The following is a 24,713-nucleotide window of genomic DNA, read 5'->3' as shown; positions in this document are numbered from 1 at the left end:
ACTGAGTATGGTCATATCCATGAATGTGACTAATAACTGTGCCGACTGATCAGTCTAAAGAACCATCGTACGTGGCGGTGGATAAATCCACCTCTATGCTGGTAGTAAACTACCTCTGTGCCAGTGGTAAAACCACTTCTATGCCGGTAGTAGAACTACCTCTGTGTCAGTGGTAAAACCACTTCTATGCTGTCACATCACTTCAATTTCCATAAAAATATTTTTCATGCTCAATTCTTAATCATAAACACATCATAAAATATTTCATGTATGCATGCACTTAAAATATGTCCGTAATATATATTTAATTAATTTTAATAATAAATATACTTTTACTTAAAATAGACTTCATGCATAAAAATAATTAAATACATATTCCGAACTTAGTTTATTTTCATGGGTTGGTCCAGACTGCTGATCACTCACTCTAAGCCCATTAATCTTAACTTAAAGCCCATAATTAATAAATAATTTTAAAAATTATAATTTTTACTAAAATAAAATACTTACATGTTATTGGGCTTAAATAAAAATATTTAGGCCCAATAACTAATTAATTCATAAAATTCCTAGACTGACCCAATAAAATCGCTGACTAGCCCAAAAATTCCGATGGGCCCACGGGCCCATAAAATTATTGGATTAACTTAAAAATAATTTAAAAAGCCCAAATAAAATTATTTGAAAGCCCAAATAATTTTATTTCTAATTAAATGGCCCAAAAACCAATTAAAACATTAAACATTTTAAAATTAAAATACTCGAGCCCGGCCCACCTAACCCGGACCCGGACTCACCTGACCCGACCCTAGACCCTATTGACCCGACCCACTACCCTGACCCGACCCGACCCGAAACCACCCAGAACCCAAACCCAACTCCCAACCCGTAGCCCCTCCCCTCCTTCCTCGGCTGGGCGAGCAGCAGCTAATCCATGGCTGCTGCTGCCCTGCTCCGGCCACCCCTGGCCGGAGCACCACCGCCCAGACGTAGCCCACGTCTGGGCGATCTGAACCAGACCCAAAACCCGACACCATGCAGTCCATGAAAGGAGGAACCGAGCCCCTTCCCTGCTGCCTTAGAGTCGGCCGAATCTGCACTACCAGCCTTCAACTTGTTCGGCCTAGCCCAACTCAGACCCTAGCCCTGCCATGGTTCGACCTTAAGGACACTAACAGACCCTTGACCCAACCCTCAACAGCACTGGACCGATCCATGTCAGAAAAAGGCGTGAGTCATGGCAAGAAATATCAACATATGCATCAAAATATTCATACACTGCCTAAATTCGAAAAGTTCATGCTAGAAATCTGAAATAAATCATCATGCGTGAATAGTAGCGTATATGGTGTTCAAACGAAGGAATAGACATGCCTTTCACCGAGTTTTCGATTGAAATAAGATGCTTGATGCGTGTACGATGTCCGGGACGAACGGATCTTTAAACCAAACCAAAAACCTCCAAGTTTTGGTTATGGAGGCTGTTGAAATCTACTGGAATCGTGAGAATGGGGTGGGAGAAGGAAGATGTCGGCTGATGGGGTTGGGGTGTAGGGTAGGTTTAGGTTTTTAGTTTTAAAAAAATAATAGGTTAATAATTAAAATAAATAGTATTTAGATAATATACTAAAAAAACTTTATTTAAAACTCCTAATAATAAAAGAAATCTGATACAAAACTCAAATCCCGAAATTTAGACTTAAGGAATTTTTAAATATTAATAAAAGTCATTAAAATGAATTATTTTGGCCAAAAAATCAATTCTTAAATTAACATATAATTAAATACTAAAATTTTCTTGACAAAATATCTTAAAATAATATTTTAAGGCTCGCAAAACTCATAAAATAATTTTGGCTAAATATTTTGGTATCTCGTCCGTCCACGGTCCCGTCTACGCGATCAAAACCAATAATTCCTTAAAAATCTAAAAAAAATACCATAATTGCGGGTTAAGTGCTAAAATAAATTTAAATCATGCATATAATTCACATAAATGTCATTTAACCCAAATATAAATTTTTAAATAATTAATTTCCCTAATTATGCATGCGAATTCACGTGTTGAAATTTCCGGGTGTTACAGATGGCATTCACTTCCTTAGGATTCTTCACTGTGTCACTAGGTAGTGAGCCTGGAGCCCGGGAAGATAACTGGTTCGCCAATTGTCCCAACTGAGTTTCCACCCTTTGCATCATGGCATCATGATTCTGCCATCTCATCTCATTCCCAGCTATGTACTTTGCAAGCATGTCTTCCAGATTTGACTTATTCTCAGATGGGTTGAAACTTGGCGGCATAGAAGGTTCAGCACCTTGTGGAGGTCTAACTGTTTGCTGCAGAGGTCTTTGCTGTGCAGGCTGCTGAGGTGGATTAAAACATTGAGGCTCGATAGAATTTTTAGCCTGTTTCCACCCAAAATTTGGGTGACTTCTCCAACCCGGATTATATGAGAAACTGTATGGATTAAACTGCTGTCTCCCTTGGTTCCCCAAATAATTCACCGACTCTCCTTCAAACACTGGATTCCCATCAAAAAATGAATCTGGCATGAATGTAATGCAACTCGCTGATCCTCCAACTGCCTCAGCGCTTCCTTGGACTTGATTCACTTGTTTTACTGGTGCTGATTTACTAGCTTGCAGTTGGGACACTTGATGAGTCAGTCCATCCAGTTTTGCTATAATTGCTGTCAGAGCATCCATTCAAGAAATCCAACTTTCTTTTCTCTCCTGCAGTCTTGCCAACCAACATTGCTTTCAGCCATATTTGAAATGATTTCAAGTGCTGCCGCAGGAGTTTTTCTATAGAGGCTGCCATTGGCAGCTGCATCAAGCATAGAACGAACAGATGAATCAACTCCATAGTAGAAAATCTCTACTTGTTGGCCCACTGATAACCCATGTATCGTACATACTCTCAGCATCTTTTTAAATCTTGTCCATGCGGCGTTCAAAGATTCCCCATCCTTTTGCCTGAAAGAAATGATTTTATTCCGCAACTGTGTAACTTTGGTTGGTGGAAAATACTTGTGCATGAACACTTCAACAAGACCATCCCAGGTAGTAATCGATCCCTCTGGAAAATCTCGAAGCCACTCAATTGCTTCTCCTTGTAGAGAAAACGAAAAGAGCCTCAGTCGAATAGCATCAGCAGTCATTCCATTGAATTTGAAGGTGTCACATATTGACAAGAATTGCTCCAGAAGAGCATTCTGATCCTCAGACGACGCTCCTCCAAATCTGACTTGCATCTGTATCATATGGATTATGGCTACTTTGAGTTCAAAAGTGTTCGCCTGAACTGCAGGTCGAACAATGCTGGATCCCTATCCTCCAACTAATGGTCGATGAAGGTCCATCAGAGTGCGGTTGTTCTCTTCTTCAGCCATATCTTCAAGCTCCTCTTCAGATTCAAATTTTAGAGCTAAGTTATGTTGCCTTCGATCTCTACGTATACGACGAAGAGTGCTTTCAATCTCCAGATCAAGTGGTATGAGGTTTTCAGAATCTCGAGCACGGCTCATATAACATAAGATATGCTCCTGAAAAAAAATAAAGCGCACAAAACAACCACTTGAATAAAAATTAAACAAAGTAAAATAAAAACCTAGTCTCAAATAAATAATCAATCCTAATATTAAACGAATAGTCCCCGGCAGCGACGCCAAAAACTTGACCGACGATTTCGGTTGGGAAAAATTCTAGCAAGTGAACTAGATCAAGTTATAATATAGTTGGATGGAGTCCAAGTCGATCCCACAGAGACTAATGTTTAAATACTAAGATATAGACTATTTAAATTAATCTAGGCTAATTAAAATGAGAGATTTTTTATAAATTAACTACTAATTAAAATAAAATAAATTATTCTAAAGCAGAAGTTTAAATTAAATTAAATGAGCAGGAAAGCTTTAAGACTGATTCAAATTTTAGGAAAATTATCAGGAACACACAACGGTACCAGACATCGATAATTGCCACGTATTGGATTTAATCAAACAAAACTCATTCATATTCACGACGAAATTCCCTAGAATAATTATCAATCTATTTCTAGAATTAATAATCCTATTTTCATTTAACAGTCCAATTATTTCTAATTGAATTTAATTAAACAAAAATGCATTCACGAGTTATGGAATTTCAGCTTTCTCCTAAAATCGCACACTGAAACCGAATACTATTTCTAGTCGGTTTAACCATGTGTTGATCAATATTTTTGAAGCTAATTTCAATCTTTTCTTTTTCAAATCCAGAAGTTAACAACAGACATGCGATTAATTGGTCAGATTAAAAGCAAGAAATAAGCACAAATATTAATCAATAAATATTTCATAAATCAAAATTCAATCAATCTGTTCCATGAACAAAAATCAATAGTCTGGCCCTATCGTGGCCCCGGTCAAAAGACGAATACTCCATAATAATAAAATCAAACAAAGGTTTCATGTTTGAATTCATGACAAAATAAGTCAGAAAGAAGAATAAAGAAAATTTCAGCGATGGTGCCGAATCTCGCTTGTGTTCTTCAATTCTGCTCTCAGCCGTCAGTTACGAAATCTGGCAAAAGTCTCCCCGTCAAAAGTCCCTTTCAATTACGGCTTTATTTCCTTTTTTATGTCTCTTCAAAAGCCCTATTTTTCGTCTCAAATAATGTCTAATATTGCCTCCAAATAATAGAATACCGAAATTTCCAAATTCTGGAAATATATTTTTTTCCAAATATGCGAACCACATGGACCCCGGATAAGGGTCCGGATACACCTCTGGATATTAAATTTTCTTGTGAACAGTAACTACACGGACCCCGGATAAGGGTCCGAATACCCCTCCGGAGGTCCTCTGTCTCGAATTTTTCACAATACATAGGCACGGAGGTTGATCCAAAAATGGCACGGGGTCCGGATATTAAACTGGGCCGAATCCTTCTTTTTACACAATATGCACGGACCCCCTTCCAGAGCATGCACGGGGTCCGTGTATTTTCCTTTTCTCACTCTTCTTGGCTTCTTAGGATTTTTCCGTATTTTCCGGCCAAGTTCCGACGTTGCATCGCATTGTTTGACTTTTTCTTCAATATTTAAGCCTTCTCAACTTTTAGTCAAACTTACAAACATATAAAAGTATGACGATCTAGGCGCAAAAGTCGAAATAAAAAATTCCAGATAAGCACGAATACGACAAAATAAAGCGTCAAATAAACGATATAATTTGTGCTTATCAATAATCTCTTGAATTAATTTTTTGAGACATTTCTTTTATTTGAGTCACTCATAAAACAAATATTACTTTGTGTACACAAAATATTATTTATTATTATAAATATAAATATGAATCATTTTTGAGATCTTCTCATAAAATATCTACTCATTTGTTTAAATATAATTAATAAGAGGGTAAGAAAGATTATCGTGCATTACTTTGATGGACAAATTGCGTCAAAGGATGTGCCCAAGCTTTCAAAATTATGATTTGTTAATGTCGGTGCATCATTCTGTACGTAATAGAAAATATTTGATGTTGATTTAGGTCATGAAATGGGTGATGATTTCATTTTAATTGGATTGGATGACATGTCAATAATTTTAATTTATGATTCACGATGTTCAAAGTTTCAATATATATATATATATATATATATATATATATATATATATATATAAAATCATTAACTTTCAAAATTTTATTATTTGTCATATCACTCATATGTCTCATTTAAAAATTATTTTGCTTAAATAAACTTTCATTTTTGATTGGTTGGTTAAAAGCATGTATCACGTTGTGACGGAATTTGATTGGTATCTTGATGAGTTTATCATATCCAATACATTGTAAAAAGTTAAATAAATTTTAGTAAAGAGTGATATATATTTACAAAAAAATTATTACATAACTAAAATATTATTAATTGTTGCATATTGTTGGGCATCTCATAAACATTTTGAGATGTTCAACATCATCAAAATATCATATCAGTAGTCTACTCACACATTTTTCGGGTCTTGAGAAATTCTTACACGCGCGATGCCTACGTAAACATTTTACGACATCCATGAGATATCCAACGAGAAACACACATATCTATATCTATATCTATATCTATTTCTACTATAAAAGTATGAATAAAGAGCAAAGTTTTTCATTGTGTATTTACTACATTGCCCAAAAGATATGAATTATTGGTATTAATTGCATGGACATGAGTGAAAAAATGATGTAAAATTTAGGAACAAATTTGGGATGTGGAATTTATAAAAATCAATGTGTTGTTCATTCATTTAATTGATGCATTTATTATTATATTATTATTTTATCCATTGAATACAACATTTTAATGGGTGTCATCATATTCCTAAATTCATTCTAAAAAAATAATAATGAGAAGAAAATTATAAAATAATGCATTATTTCTACTACCTATTTTTTCTTATAAACTATTTTAAAATTTTATAAATGAATCATCATCATTTATTGTCTTAAAAAATTTAAAAATATGAGGTAAATTAATAAGCAAAAAAATCTCTTTTGGATTATGTTCTAAGTGAATCATTTTTATTTTTTATTTTTAATATTAATATTTATGGGTAATAATGATTTTTTATCTTGAAAAATGTAGAATTATTAGGTTAATTGATGCATTTATTATTAAAAATTCGGGATGTGGAATTTATAATAAAATCAATGAGTTGTTCATTCATCTAATTGATGCATTTATTATTATTATATTATTTTATCCATTGAATACAACATTTTAATGGGTGTCATCATATTCCTAAATTCATTCTAAAAAAATAATAATGAGAAGAAAATTATAAAATAATGCATTATTTCTACTACCTATTTTTTCTTATAAACTATTTTTTAATTTTATAAATGAATCATTATTATTTTTTGTCTTAAAAAATCTAAAAGTATGAGGTAAATTAATAATCAAAAAATCTCTTGTGGATTATGTTCTAAGTGAATCATTTTTATTTTTATTTTTAATATTAATATTTATGGGTAATAATGATTTTTTGTCAGGAAAAATATAGAATTATTAGGTAAATTAAGAGGAAAAACCTATTATGATTATGATAATATAATAGTAAGATACTAATAAAAATAATGAATTAATCATATTGAAATAGATAATGAATTACTTAATGATTGTAACAAATATAGCAATAGAAGAATTTACATATCTTTTGTACTATGATAATAAAATAACTGACCATTTAAAGTATTTAAGCAATATTTATACTTCTACAAAATTTGTATTTAATATAATATATAGATATATAACATCACCATAAATTTTATGAAGAATAAGTTTCATAATGTAATAATATATTAATAAAAGCATGCTATATTAGAAAGAAAATAAAAAATAATATAAAATTTTTTGAACTCTTTAAACACAACATTTTAATTGGTTTTTTAAATATCATATTGCATTTGTAAATTTAATCATATAATATAGCAATATAAGTGAAATCAAAAAATAAATTCTTTTCATATAGTTTCTTTGTTATTACAAATATATTGTGTCAATTCACCTCTTATTTAATTATAGAAATTCACCTTCAATGAATTATTTTGAATTATTTTCTATCAATTTAAGAAAACAAAATTTAAAACACATTTTTTTTTAAAAAAAATTCTTATAAAAAAAATAAAATTTGTTTACGACATACTTATAAGAAAATTTGAAAATAATGATACGTCATAATTCAATAGATGTTTGATTATAAAATTAAAATAAAGAAATAAAATTTTATCAAAACATAATTCTTAGGAAAATCTAATAACAATTAACATAAAAATGATTCATCTGTTGGAAAGTAAAAATATGCATGTATTATTTAAAATTATTAAAGATAATATATATTTTATTTTATTATATATTATCTATTATCTATTATCTATTATATTATATTATATTATATTATATTATATTATATTTTATATTTTATCTAAAAGTGTGAATAAAAGGGTAAAGTTTTATGATTGTGAAATAACAACTTTGCCCTTTTATTTACACTATAAGTAAGGTCATATAAAAACATATAGGAATATAAAAGTAAAAACAACAATTTACTTAAGGTATAAAAGTAAATGAATATTCCTATTATATTATAGGTAAATAGTCATATTCATAAATACATTATAGATTTATGACATTCATTAAATTGCAACTAATGCATACCTTAATAACATTACATAATTTATTTTTTAATTATTATTTTTTGAAAATAACTATTTTTTTTTCATTTTTCACAATTTGTTTTTATTTAATTTACATTATGTAATGTTAGTCTATTATTCTATCTAAAAGTGTGAATAAAAGGGTAAAGTTTTATGATTGTGAAATAACAACTTTGCCTTTTTATTTACATTATAAGTAATGTCATATAAAAACATATAGGGATATAAAAGTAAAAACAACAATTTAGTTAAGTTATAAAAGTAAATGAATATTTCTATTATAGTATAGGTAAATAGTAATATTCATAAATACATTATAGATTTATGTCATTCATTAAATTGCAACTAATGCATACCTTAATAACATTACATAATTTATTTTTTAATTATTATTTTTTGAAAATAACTATTTTTTTCATTTTTCACAATTTGTTTTTATTTATTTTACACTATTTAATGTTAGACAATATAAAAATATATAGGAATAAGCTAAATTTTAGTTTGTGACTTAACTGAATTGTAGTTAATCAAATAAATAAATAAATCTTGAAAAGAACAAAAGAAAAAAAAATAAAACATACAAAATTAATATAAAAAGTTAGAATTACAAAAATTAAGAATATAATATAAATTATGAAAAGAACAAAACTAAAAAAAAAATTAGTATCATAATATTAAAAGTTATCTATTATATATGTAAAAAGTAATAATATTCATAAATACATTATACATTTATGACATGCATTGAATTGCAACTAATGTATCCCTTAACACCATTACACAATTTATTTTTTAATTATAATTTTTTTTAAAAGAACAATTTTTTTCATTTTTCACAATTTGTTTTTAAAGTTAGGCAATATAAAAATATATAAGAATACAATAAATTTTAATTTGTGTCTTAATTGAGTTATAGTTAATCAAATAGATAAATAAATCTTGAAAAAAATAAAAGAAAAAACTAAAACTTACTGTATTAATATAAAATGTTAGAATTAAAAAATATATAAGAATATAAATCTTAAAAGGAATAAAACTAAAAAAATAATAATATTAAAATTTAAGAGTTAAAAACATATATTTACAAAATTAATTTAGGAGTATAATTAAATCTATTATCTATTACCTATCCAAAAGTGTGAATAAAAGGGTAAAATTTTATCATTGTGAAATAACAAATTTGCTATTTTATTTACACTATAAGTAAAGTCATATATTATATTATATTATATTAAAGTGTGAATAAAATGGTAAAATTTTATGATTGTGAAATAACAACTTTGTCCTTTTAATTATTTACACTATAAGTAAGATCATATAAAAACATATAGAGATATAAAAGTAAAAACAAAAATTTAGTTAGGGTATAAAAGTAAATGAATATTCCTATTATATTATAGGTAAATAGTAATATTCATAAATACATAATAGATTTATGACATTCATTAAATTGCAACTAATACATACCTTAATAACTTTACATAATTTTTTTTTTAATTTTTTTTTTTTTGAAAATAACTATTTTTTTCATTTTTCAAAATTTGTTTTTATTTATTTTACACTATGTAATGTTAGTCTATTATTTTATTCTATCTAAAAGTGTGAAAAAGGGTAAAGTTTTATGATTGTGAAACAACAACTTTGCCCTTTTATTTACACTATAAGTAAGGTCATATAAAAACATATAGAAATATAAAAATAAAAACAACAATTTAGTTAGGGTATAAAAGTAAATGAATATTCCTATTATATTATAAGTAAATAGTAATATTCAAAAATACATTATAGATTTACGACATTCATTAAATTGCAACTAATGCATACCTTAATAACATTACATAATTTATTTTTTAATTATTATTTTTTGAAAATAACTATTTTTTTTTCATTTTTCACAATTTGTTTTTATTTATTTTACACTATGTAATGTTAGGCAATATAAAAATATATAAGATTGAGGTAAATTTTAGTTTGCGGCTTAACTGAATTGTAGTTAATCAAATAAATAAATAAATCTTGAAAAGAACAAAAAAAAAATAAAATATAACATACAAAATTAATATAAAAATTTAGAATTAAAAAAATTAAGAATATAATATAAATTATGGAAAAAACAAAACTAAAACAAAAAAATTAGTGTCATAATATTAAAAGTTATCTATTATATATAAAAGTGATAATATTCATAAATACATTATACATTTATGACATGAATTGAATTGCAACTAATGTATCTCTTAACACCATTACACAATTTATTTTTTAATTATTATTATTTTTAAAAGAACCATTTTTTTCATTTTTCACAATTTTTTTTAAGTTAGGCAATATAAAAATATATAAGAATAAACTAAATTTTAATTTGTGTCTTAATTGAGTTGTAGTTAATCAAATAGATAAATAAATCTTGAAAAAAATAAAAAAAAACTAAAACTTATTGTATTAATATAAAATGTTAGAATTAAAAAATATATAAGAATTTAAATCTTGAAAAGAATAAAACTAAAAAAAATAATATTAAAATTTAAGAGTTAAAAACATATATTTACTAAATTAATGTAGGAGTATAATTAAATCTATTAGCTATTACCTATCTAAAAGTGTGAATAAAAGAGTAAAGTTTTATCATTGTGAAATAACAAATTTGTCATTTTATTTACAATATAAGTAAGATCATATAAAAATATATAGAGATATAATACAAGTTAAATGATAAAATAAAAATAATATACAAGTTACATGACTATAAATGAAAATATATATATACCACAACAGATCAAAAAAAAAAATGCGAGTTAAATGATCAAAATAAAAACAATATACAAGTGACATGATTAAAAATGAAAATGCATCGTAATATGACTAAAAATAAAAACATTTAAGTTACAAGATTAAAAATACAAATTCATCATTAACATGCCTAAAAGTGAAAAAAAAATGATCATTGTATTATGTCAGTTGATTTTCATAATTAATAATTAAAGTTTATATGATTTTTATTATGAGACCGTGAAAATCTCAATAATTATAAAAAATAATAAATAGATATATTATATAAACAAAGTGTCACCACGTGCATCGCACGTGCTGTTTATTTGTACCTATAAAAGTATGGATACATCAACATGTTTTCCAATTGTGTATTGACATATTTACCCTCATTAAAAATTATTGACCCACTTTTTTTTCTAAATGACTCACATCTTTCTCAACTTCTTCACCCCCTTTTTATCAACTTCACAAATTATTTACCCAATATAATTTAAATATTTTTATCACCCAATAAAATTTGAATTACTATATTTTCTTTATCAGTTTAACATATATTAATTATTTTAAATATGTAAGAATAATTATTGTAGAAATTCACTACAAAAAAAACTCCTAAAAACAACATTTTTTATCAGTTGTGGTAAGGGGATTAAAACTGTTGTAGAAGGCTGTGTTGTTAAAAATCACGCTCAAAGACAACAATTTTTAACTGTTGTCTTTTCTTTAAAAGACAATAGTTTTTAACTGTTGTCTTTGAGCGTGATTTTTAACAACACAGCCTTCTACAACAGTTTTAAACCCCTTATCACAACTGATAAAAAATGTTGTCTTTTTTCAAATAAAAAGCAAATAAAAATTAAATTTAATATACAAATTTTCAATATTATAAATAATTTAAAATACAAAATTCAAAAATAAAATTTAATATACAAATTTCCAACATTAGAAAATAATATTTACAATATTTTGAATATGTATTCGGACACGTATAAAGAGTTAATTTAATAACTCCGACATATTCTAATGGTTGCTCGAATGGATCTACCCAACATTCATCTTCACAAACAACTTTCTTCAATCTTTTCTTGAACTTGTTTAATTCAATCATGCAAAGACCTTTTTTCAACCTGCAAATATCAAATTCTACGTAGTTACACAATTATAATATTCTCATACTAGCATAAAATTAATTATTACTTATCAAAACTTAATCAATAAGTTTATCAATCTTTTTTCGCAAATCCTCGATTCTTTGATATTGTTGAAAAAATTATCAAATTTTACATAAGAATAACTTGGAAAACGCAGATCATGTGGATATGGAAAAAGGAAACAGGAAGCTACAGAGCAACACTAAAACCACATAAATCTCTAATTCAATAAATTAGCAGCGAATTACTAGTTGACCTGAGCTTTCTTAGGGAAGCCAACAAGCGTACTGACTAGTAAGCATATATATATGTATAACAATGCATGTACCTCAATTTTTTTTTGAACCAAAGGTTGGTTCAATAATAATTCATTATCTATGATTTGTCATTGAACTTCAATATCTACTTGGAGTGGAGTAACAAGTAAGCACATGTATAACAATGCATATAACAATATCTATTTACACGCACATACTATGCTCTCACAACACTTTATTTACATTTTTCCATAACTATCTAGATGCATGGCACATGCTACTTCACTATCATCCCTCAGTAATGGACAAGTGATGATCAACCTAACTCTAATTTAATGAATTTTCAGAAAGTCAAATTAAATTTTCTGAACCATAAACTAACCGGCTGGTGGTTTGCAAACTTGCTCGAATTTTAACCACCCACAAGCTTAACAAAACAATCATCTTCGCTGCAAAATGAAAGCCCTAAAACTTAGTTGCAATGGTAAATATATAAATCTAATGAATACACTTGAAATACTTGGTACATACAAATTGGTGGGAAGTTAAAATATAATACGGTAGCTTTAATGGCAACAAAATGGCTTACATGAAATCTGAAATCACAAATATTTTCCAGGGATTCGGCAATTTTGACCTTCTTTATCACTGTAGCATTTATAACCTAAAACAAACAAAAGAATGAATGCATGCCGCCTAAATTCTTGAAAAAGTAATAAAGCAAAATTAATTGATTAATTACCCTCTTTGTTTTCTCTAGAACACACTCCACAGACTTTATTCTGTTGAGAGAATACAGAAGTATTTGCTCTTTCTCTAGTGAAATTTCCGTTGGCTTATGCACGAGTTCTTCCAATATCCACTGCATCATCAAAGTACCTAATACAGATTCAACACAATTTTAAGCTTTGGCACAAGCCATGGTGTCATGTTACATAGATATTTTATACTAATTTGCGTATTTGAAGCATTATCTATTTCTTACAAATTAATTAATTCACATTCCACATGCAAAACAAAATAATAATAATAATAATAATAATAATAATAATAATCACAAGTTGATCAAAAAAAATAAACCAGACATTTGGATCAAAGTACACAGCGCAAGATAGCAGAGAACAACATATAGAATACCTTCATTAAAAATCTTAAACAAATAAGAATCATCACTAAAAGAAGCACAAAAATCAGAACACAAATGGAAAAGTGATCTCTGTTTCATACATAGATACACAATTAAACAATCTCGGATACACGCTGCTAATGAAGTAAACAAACTAGACCATATTATCCTCTCATGGTTATCCATAGATCCAATGAAAAATCTGGATAGATGATATACCAAATTTACATACTAATCTAAAATGTTGAGGTTCAAAGCAGATCATGAATCCTAAACGAACGCAACACCAACCAAGAAATACTATCTACCATATTATTGGCCAGAAATGAAAAATGAAAAAACTCTTTAAACATACGCCAACTCATAAGAATTTCTAAAGACATGCAAATCTTTTAAAAGAAGACACGTACACGTACAATCACATCTCTGTGCACGAAAACTGCATCAGCGCTTCATCTGCTACTTGATGCGGTGCACCGCTTATTGATGGATTGATGTAAAGTACTCTTTGGTAATTAGGAAAATTCTTGAATTTTAGTAGAACAGAGCTGTCATCTGATTGAATAAGAACTTTCTGAGTCAATTGCTTATCGAATGAGGCATTGGTAAGGGCTGTGGACACCATATTCATGACTATGTCAAGATTCTTGTTTGAAGCAAGATATGCAGCATTCTGATAAAAAAGAACGTATATATTATTGGATGAAATTCAGTTAAATAGGTAGGGCATAATGTGACACTGAAAAATCACCTGAATAAAGATCAGTACTCCAGTTACTGCTTTTGTCTTGGCTAGTTCCAAGAACTAGGGAAGGGTCACATACTTCCCCTTATTCTTGTTTCCAGGGTTTCTAACGAGTCCGTTGTCGAAGAAACTCTTGATTTGAGCTGAATTTGATTGCAAGAAAGGAATAGTTTCAGCGCAAATAGGTAAAATAAAAGGGTTGGACTGAGAATTTATCCATGTTCATCAAATTTGAGAAGCTTACGACTTAAAGATTGAATTTCGCTCCATATGAGATCAAAGGAAAAAATTCATCTACTGATTGGATTTCTGGTACGCTCGTGGATCTGTCCATGTAAAGTGTTGCTGCTGTAGTAGTCTTCATAAGGTTTGATCTGTCTAAGCAAAAGGCAATTCCTTCTTTGGATACTTGAACCGAGCAGTCAATTATATCAGTACCGTCTTCTATTGCCTTTTGATATGCAAGATCAGTAGCTCCGGGGAAATCACCACTTGCTCCATTGTGGGATATGATTAAAGCTATCGAGAAAATGGCAAAAAAATCATCAAATAACAATAGTAACAAAATACTACACTATGAGAGGATGACATTAGATTTCTTCTTCCTTACTTGGAATGACTCTTGAAGCATTCTTATTCTGAGGTATACATCCTGCAATCAGAAAGATGGTTCTCATGTTAAAGAAAGAGCAAATGAAAACAAAAGGCTAATAACAGATTAAGGATTCATTGTAATATTCGCAGCAACAGATAACAGGTCGGTCAAGAAGTCGAACCAATTGCTTCTGAAGCAGTCGAAGGGAAATCTGTCAAAAAACCATCAACCAAAAATTGAGAATTTTCGAGAATTGAATGTACTCTCTGGTGGGATCGTAGCTGTAATTATAACTCAAATAGTTATCATTAGCAAAATCCGAAGCGTAAACCGTAAGGCCTTGCTTGTGAGTCTTGTACGAGGTTTGTTCCAAGCAACAAGACTCTTGCCTTGTCCATAGGCCAAATGTATGACTGAGGTACAAAAATCCCAGATGCAATAGATTTGATCACAGAGAGCTTGTTAGCAAGTAAACCGTACGTCTCGTTAGTCATGGGTTCTTGAACATCTTGTGCAAGAAACTGGAAAATTATTTTTGTTTTGGCCGCCCCCAACTTTGGTCGAATGCTCTTCAAAAAACCTATCTCAGGAGATGAGATGAACTCTGGTAATACATCAGTTCTCTCTAGCAGAAACTTCTCTGGACTGATTTTATTTTGATGATAGAAGAAATCCTACTGAAAATGACATCTCAAGATAAGCCAAAACATATTATGAACCTTAACGCAAACCAAAGATATATGCGAAGATAAAGGGATACCTGAATGTTCAGCCACATTCTTGGCGGAATTTTCAGTGGAATTGCATGTTCCCGTTGATTACCAACTGGGAAGGACTTATGATCGGTGTACCATCGTATACTTCTGTTTTTGTGTATATATTATGGCGTACTGCAGGAGAAGAAGTTTACATATCAAGACAGCTACAATAACCAAAATAAGCCCTTATTATCATTACTTTACCATGAAGAGAACAGGACCCAGACCAATTCGTAGTTACAAAATCTTGATTTCTTGGGGTAAAGACTATAATTAATTGCTTACTACATCGAAGAGTGAAGGAAAAAAGATGCATTATTTCAAGAACTTACGTCCTACTTTTTGGAAAATGACTTCGGCGAGGTAATCCAAGCCGAACCATCCATGGATTTCCTGTCCATTTATGTTGTACACCTTTTCTCCTTTAGGATCCACATCTTGAATATTTGTTGTGTTCATAAGATTGATTTCAGAAACACAAAAACCTTAATTGTCCTTTCTAAAATGCAGATTGCAATACAAAATCGTTCCAGGGAAAAAAAAATTAAATTCCAAATGAACTTCGAATGCGGAGAAATATGGTGGGGGTAATCTATGCCCACATAAATTCATAAATTCAGAGCCCATGGTTCAAAATCAATCGCTTCGAAAAATTAAGAATTACATACCCGCCAAAACAGGTAAAGGCTGAAGACAACTGAAACTCGCGAAGAACAGAACTCGCACTACTTCAATTTGCGGCAAGGTTTCGAGTTGCACAAATCGAACTCGCAAAGTTTGATCCATACCATGGTTGATGTCGCCTGTGCCTGGATTAAAGTTCACGAAGATCTCCGGCCTGCTTATGACGGATTAAGGGCGGCGAGGGTGGCAGATTGGAGATTGGGTTAGGGCACCACGAGAAATCTTAGTTTGAGAATGAATGTAGGAAAAGACTTACGCTTATTAGATATTAGATTTAATTTAATTTTTTTAAATAAAAAATTAAAGACAACATTTTTATTCAAATTGTTGTCTTTTTACCTTAAAAAAATTCAGAAAGACAATATTTTTAACAAAAATTGTTGTCAATGAGCGTATTTTTTAAAATTTGTTGTCTTCAATTTTAAAAAAACTCTCAAAGACAACAATTTTCGTTAAAATTGTTGTTAAAAGATAAAAGACAACAGTTTATCCTTAAAAATGTTGTCTTTTTACTGTTGTTAATTCAGGATTTTCTTGTAGTGATTTTTTTTTTGGAATGCACTAAAGAGATACTAATTGTGTATTAACATATTTACCCTCATTAAAAATTATTGACCCACTTTTTTTCTAAATGACTCACATCTTTTTCAACTTCCTCACCCCCTTTTTCTCAATTTCACAAATTATTTACCCAATATAATTTAAATATTCTTTATCACCCAATAAAATTTGAATTACTATATTTTCTTTATCAGTTTAACATATATTAATTATTTTAAATATTTAAGAATAATTATTGTAGAAATGTTTTTTGGAATGCACTAAAGAGATACTAATTTCTGCTAAATTTTAGTGCATTCATTATTTTCTTATTATTAGTATTTTATTAAAATTCTACTACTATCACTACTATAAATAGTTTTTAAATCTTTATTATATATTATATAAAAATCAGAGTTTCATCAAATATTATTTCATATTTATTCATATTTTTAATTATTATTTTTATTCTCATTCTAAAAATGTCATATTAAATTAACGTTTTGCTCTTTTTTTTTATCAACAAAAAAATAAACATATCAAGTATAAATAGATGATAGAAATGTTGTTTATAAATATTTCACTATTACTCATACATCTATATTATATTTTTACTTCTATATGTATATCATTACACACATTATGGGTATTTTCCCCACCAAATTATTCATCCCCCTTTTTCTCAACTTCCCAAATTATTAACCCACTTTTTTCTCAACTTACCATAATTAATTTGAGTAATGCTACATGTACAACCAAATTTGTACAACAATTTTTACACCACAAAAAATTCAATACAAAATTTTAATTTATCAAATCTCACGATACATTGAATGCAAAATCTCACGATATCATATCAAAATCTCACGAGATAATAGCAAAGTATCACGACATAATTGTTGTAAATATCGTTGTACGATATATTGGTTGTACTCTAGCATTATTCAATTAATTTATTTTCTTCAATTTAATATGAAAAATATGAATTACGCGCCTATTTCTTTAAATTCACCTATTACGTACGTGCCCATTTCTTTAAATTCACTTACATATGACATCATTTATTTTGAATTTACAATAATATTATATACATATAAAATCAAAAGAACTTAGCAGTAGATCAATATAAATTCTCCTGCCTTTTAGGTTTAAAAAAAAAACCATTAATTATTCATTATTAATTAATCATTATTGAACTTATAATGCACAAAAAAAAAAGAATTATGTGTCCATTTTTTTAAATTCACTTTCATATGACATAATTTATTTTGAATTTACATCATATTATATACATATAAAATCAAGAAAACTTAGCAGTAGATCACTATAAATTCTCATGCCTTTTAGATTTTAAAAAAAACTATTAATTATTCATTATTGAACTTATAATGCACAAAAAAAATATGAATTACGTGTCCATTTCTTTAAATTCACTTACATATGACATCATTTATTTTGAATTTACAATCATATTATATACATATAAAATCAAGAGAACTTAGCAGTAGATCACTATAAATTCTCCTGTCTTTTAAATTTAAAAAAAAACTATTAATTATTCATTATTGAACTTATAATGTTTTAATTGCTTTAATGGTTAATCCACTAAAAATAAAGAGGACTTAGAAGTAGAATTTATAAAAGTGTGGATCATTATTTTTCAACTTATCATTGCCACTAATTAATTAGTTGGAAATTACACTGCTCTAATGGATAAATAATTAACTATTGATAAAATAAAAATAATAATAAATAATTAAAACTATTTCGATATTTTCAATGGTTTATTCTGTTTTCACATTTTATAATTTATTATATCATATTATTTTGAGTGATATAATTGTCCTAACTTAATTGTACCCACCATAATATATAGTTAATTTAATTTAGAATTTATTAAATGGAGTTCGTAAAATGACATCATGATTGTAGTTAGAAGAATATCATCTAATTATATTATATAATCATTATCTAAAATTATAAAAATTGAAAATCAGAAAAAAAAACCTAAAACTATAGCGATATTTTATATGGTTTATTCTATTTTCACATTTATAATTTATTATATCATATAAATTTGAGATATAATTGTGCTAGCTTAATACCCAACAAAATGTATAGTTAGTTTAATATAGAATTTATTAAATGGAGTTCATAAAATGACATCATGATTATAATTAAAAGAATACCATCTAATTATATTATATAATCATTATCTAAAATTATACAATTTGAAAATCAAGAAAACAATCTTAATTCTTAGTCAAATTTTTTTTATTAATATTCTAATTCATTTGTAAAATTATAAAATCTGAAAATAAAGAAAACAATCTTAATTCTTAGTCAATTTTTTTTATTAATATTCTAATTCATTTGTAATAAACCAAGTATCACGGTATACTAAAAGTTAAATTAAATTAAAGTAATAAAAGGATAGTTCAATATCAAATAGTTTCTACCTAAATAACATTAAGAACCAATAATTATGAAAAATTAAAAATAAATTATTTATCTCTTCCATATAAATGTACCAAAGAAATTAACAAGATCGTAGATAATTTTATTTAATGTTATATGTTCAACTTCTTTGATAGACACACTTTATTAGTTAGTTATGAACATTATAGTTTGATACATATTAATGTGATCATTAGTTTTCATAATTTATCTATCTAAATTGTTGATTTATTCTGTTTCGTTACTCTTTTTTTATTGTATGATGTATCGGTGGATAAATTTTTTTAAAATAATTGTTCAATCTATATTGTTCCATATGTATTATATATGTTTATTATATTATCATTTGCTAATAACACACGCTTTAGAGATTAAATTTTTTAACTATATATGTTTTTAATTCATATTATATTTCATTAGTATAATTAACGTGCATCAAACGTTCTTTTTTCTAGTAATATCAAGTGTGTGTACGTAGTTTGCTTGTACTTTCTAACATTTTCTATATTATAGAGAGCGTGTTTTATCCCATATAAATACATGGTGAAATGATCATGATCCTCGTTTTCTTTAAAATGGGGTATGCCTCTCATAAAATATGAGGGTCCAACATAATGAAAACGAAATAATACACAGTACAACTTTTTGTGAGTATAATATTATGAGAATGACGGTGAGATCATACAAAATTATTGATAATAATTTCAAATTTAATAATGGTGACCCCAAACTTTCCTCTGAATTATTCTTCCAATTCAATTTACCTAAATGGTTTCTGCAAGCTTGAATTCTACTTTAATTTTAATTGTTTCATCATAATGATTTTAGAGTTTTTTACTCCCATTTTATTTTGACTACTATTGATTTTTAGTTGTCATAAAACTAATTTGGTTATAAATCTCACCAGTTAACTCATGGGATGTATGGAACTTGCATATTTGTATTAATTTTATATTTATAAATAATATAATATAATCAAAATACATGGAGCACAGTAAAACCTTTCTTAATAATTTATTTTTAAAATATAGAAGAAATAATAATGATTTTAGGTAAAGAACATAATTAAATACGAGCATGCATACTCATTAATTGATATAATAAATTAGAAAGCTAAGTTTCCTTTTACATAATAATAATTGGAGCATTTCTTGTAGTTCATGCGTCGGCACCGTTAAATGATTGCTTATAATAGTGTAGCTGGAAAATCCACCTGTTGTGACCTCTCCTCGCTCCAATCCAGCCAGCAAAATATTTTCCTATTTTCGGATCAATCTTGCAAAATTAACAGCATTCATTCTAAAACAATATATATACCTTTATGTTAGGGAGCTTGTTTAGTAAAAAAACTCAAAATTGAAATGATCGATCTTAGGTTGTGTTTCGATCGATGGTTTGAAATCTATCTGGTTGTTCGGATGAATTTGTGTTGAGTTGATTTCAAATATCTTGTTAATCTATACCAATGCAATGATAATTATGTTGGAATTGAAATACACCAAACATATACATTTCAAGTTCATCTTTAAAAAGGTCAAATATTTCATTCCCAATTAATCAAATCATCTGTGACCAAATGTTCGGTTTCTTCTTCATCCAGGATGTCGGACAGTCGATCCTTGAAAGCTATTCCAGAGTAATGGAGAGCTTAGCCTTTAACTTAATGGCAAGAATTGATGATCTTCTATACGTAGATGATGCCACAAAACAACGTGTGATGGCAGAATCATTATTATTGCACAACCGGAGGGGAATAATAACCTGTTCTCGTGATCCACACAACCAAATTTCTCCTATGCCATTCATTGACCAAAGCTCTAGTTCATCATCACAGACGGGATCTCCATGTCGTTTCTCAATGTTAGGGTCTCAAAGGCCCAGGAGATCACGACATGCAGGAAGCCAACCTAGTTTCTAGTGTTTGATGGAATCTGCCTTCGGAGATCGATATTTTAATCAGAAAACATTGAGTTCCTGGAGGTCGACTTCAAAGTCCTGGATTCTGCTTGGGATCAAACATTGAGCCGATCATTCCCTTGTGTTGTGCAGAAACTGTAGAAGTAGCTCTAACAGAGTTCATAAATATGTAGATGCAATAATTTGGTGTACCATTTTAGATATGCCACACGAGGGTACTATTAAACTTTGACTTGTTTTCGAGACTCTATCTCACTTTTAATTTGGAAATCTAAGCAGATTATATGTAAAGAGGCCTTGCATATTATCGATATTTGCACTTGTTAAAATAGACTAGCTGAACGGGTTGAGATATCACTAACACAATCCGTCTATTTGCACTTGTAAAAATATACTAGTTGAACTTTCCATATGTTACAAATTGACGTAACATTGTCTGTTACATCGATCATTTCTTGTCATGTGTTAGGTGGAGAGAAAAATTGAACTTTGATTTAGTGGGGTAAGAGACAAGAATGTTACACGAATTTGTTACAGAAGATTTTATCCCAACTGGTTGAGATATCACCAACACAATCCGTTTATTTTAGAGTGGTGTGCTGGGCCGAGCTATCATTTGAATGTGAAGTCCTAGTACAAATCAACACAAGTCGTGGAACTCTGTCACTATACAAGTGCAAACAGGGACGGAACTAAGATTTTTTCTCAAGGGGGCTAAATTTTATGTGCAAAAAATTTATAGACAATAGATATTCCAACTTAACACACATATATATAACCTAATTAACTCTCTAAATTTATATATCATTTAATCTTTTCATAAGTTTTATTATATTAATTCCCCTAAACTTAATAGATAATATAAGATTATATGAATTATCAATATCATAATAATGATATTGATAATTCCCCTAAATATCAATATCATAATAATGATATAAAAAACTAACTTTTATTATATTAATTCCCCTAAACTTAATAGATAATATAAGAATATATGAATTATCACAACAAAAATTTTTTTTGAAAAAATAAAGCATTTGCCATTTGAAATCTAATATACGGATAGATAATTGTTTAATTTTTTAATTAATTATCTTTATAATATAATTTACTATCAGTAAAATATAATTGAAATTTCTCAAACTCCATTTGAAATTTTAGTTACTTCATATCAAAGTTGAAAGAGCCCAAAACGGCAAAATATGTTTGATAGAGCCTAAAACAAAAAATTTTAGTTACACCATATATATCAAATATTGAAAGAGCACAAAACATAAAAATATATTTGATATGAGCCCAAAACTGAAAAAATGGAAGAAGCCTTAAAAAAGACAAAAAATATCATATTGGACTTTAAAAAGAAGCTCATTCTAGCTCCTATTGTTGGTCCGTCTCTGAGTGCAAATCCGAGGATGTTCGTATGAAGATTTTCATTATAAGATTATTAAATAAAATAAAAAATAATCAAAACAAACATATTATTGAAATTGAGAAAAAAAGTGAAAATAGGTTAAAATTATTCGAAAATCTTTTATTTATAATACAGTACTCTTGTGCATCAAAGTAAAATAACTTTTCTGGCCCCAGGTGATTAAAATATGGGTTAATTGCCAATCACTCCCTAAACCACTTTATAACTTATTTATAAATCCCTACATAAATAAAACTTACTTTCAACTCCCTGGAGAGAGAAACTTTTGTTTCTAAATACCAATTTTACCCTTATCTTTTAAAAAAAAAATAAAAAAAAATGAGAGAATGGATAATAAAAACAAAACTAATCCAAATAGTATATATATAAAAATTTAAATTAAAATCAAAGAACATAAACCATATCGTATACATGCTTATGTTGATACAGGAGCAAGTATGTATTTAGAAAGCAAACATATACTTCCAAATCATTATTGGAAGAAATATGATAAAGGATTAAAAGTTCGAATAGGAGATGGATCAATAATCATGCTTAATACAGTAGTAGAAAAATTAAAAATAGAAATAGAAGAAACAAAATTTGTAATACCCATTATATATCAAATAGAATCAGGAATGAACATTATAATAGGAAATAACTTTTTAAGAAAATATCTTCCCTTTACACAATTTGAAGATCACATAACTTTAAACAAAGGATCATCAATGATTTATATCCCCAAAATACGAACAACATTTTGCGTAGGAAATGAAGGATTTACAAAGAATTTTCATAAACGAAATACGAATCCAATAGAACTAAAAATAGAAAATATTTTAACGATTAATCCTGAAAAAGAAATCATGAGAAAATTTCATGATATATGTTCTGAAAATCCTCAGGACAAAATTAAGAAAAGAAAACAATTCATTGCTTCAATAAAACTCAAAGACCCTAATATCACAATCCGTGAAGCACCAAGAAGATGTAACATGGATGATGTAAAAATATTTGAAAAAGAAGTTCAAGAATTATTAAAACTTAAGATAATCATCCCTAGCAAAAGTCCACATTCTTCACCAGCCTTTTATGTCAGTAAGAAAGATACTGATAAGAAAGAATGGTAATTGATTATCGAAAGATGAATAAAGCAACAATTATGGATGTATATTATATCCCAAATAAAAATGATTTACTATCTTATATAGGAGAAATGAAATATTTTTCCAGTTTAGATTGTAAATCAGGATTCTGGCAAATTCAACTAGAACCACAAACACAATTACTTACAACATTCAGTTGTCCAAAAGGACAGTATCAATGGACTGTATTACCTTTCGAACTTAAACAAGCACCAGGTATCTTTCAAAGATATATGGATGAATCTTTTAAATCATATATAGATTTTTGTTGTGTTTATATAGATGACATATTAATTTATTCAAAAACACTAGATCAACATTATAAAGATCTCATGACAGTTTTAGATATTTGTCATAAAGATGGAATTATACTTTCTGAAAAGAAAGCACAATTATTCAAAACAAAAATAAATTATTTAGGATTACAAATAGAAGATGGAAAACATTGTTTACAACCGCATATACTTAAGAAAATTCATGATTTTCCTAGTGAAATTAAGGATAAAGATCAATTAAGAAAATTTTTAGGATTATTAACTTATTCTGAAAATTACATTAAGAAACTTGCAAAAATCAGAAAACCTCTTCAGGTAAAACTTAAACAGGACTATAAGTGGAAATGGTCGAAAGAAGATACTAATTACATAGACACTATTAAAAAGAAAATAATTAGTAATCTTCCTGAATTATATTTTCCTTCAAATAAAAATATAATAATAATTGAAACAGACGCTTCAGATGAATACTGGGGAGCATGTTTAAAAGCTTATACTGGAGAAAGAAATTTAGAAGAACTTACTAAAACAGCTACTAGAAATAATGAAGAATTATGCAACTATACATCAGGAAATTTTCAAGGTGCACAATTAAATTATCATTCGAATGAAAAAGAATTATTAGCTTTAATATTCACAATTAGAACTTATGAAATTTATCTTATTTCTAAATCGTTTTTAGTAAGA

General features: G+C 28.1%; 1 pseudogene; it reads right to left on the bottom strand.

Annotated features, from left to right (window-relative positions):
* Nucleotides 1-3,329: 3,329 nt before the first annotated feature.
* On the bottom strand, nucleotides 3,330-16,221 carry LOC140861884 (glycerophosphodiester phosphodiesterase GDPDL6-like; annotated as a pseudogene).
* Nucleotides 16,222-24,713: the final 8,492 nt, after the last annotated feature.

The sequence above is a fragment of the Henckelia pumila genome, chromosome 4, assembly GCF_033568475.1.
Source record: "Henckelia pumila isolate YLH828 chromosome 4, ASM3356847v2, whole genome shotgun sequence".
Taxonomy (NCBI): domain Eukaryota; kingdom Viridiplantae; phylum Streptophyta; class Magnoliopsida; order Lamiales; family Gesneriaceae; genus Henckelia; species Henckelia pumila.
This window is presented reverse-complemented; position numbering and strand designations above follow the sequence as displayed.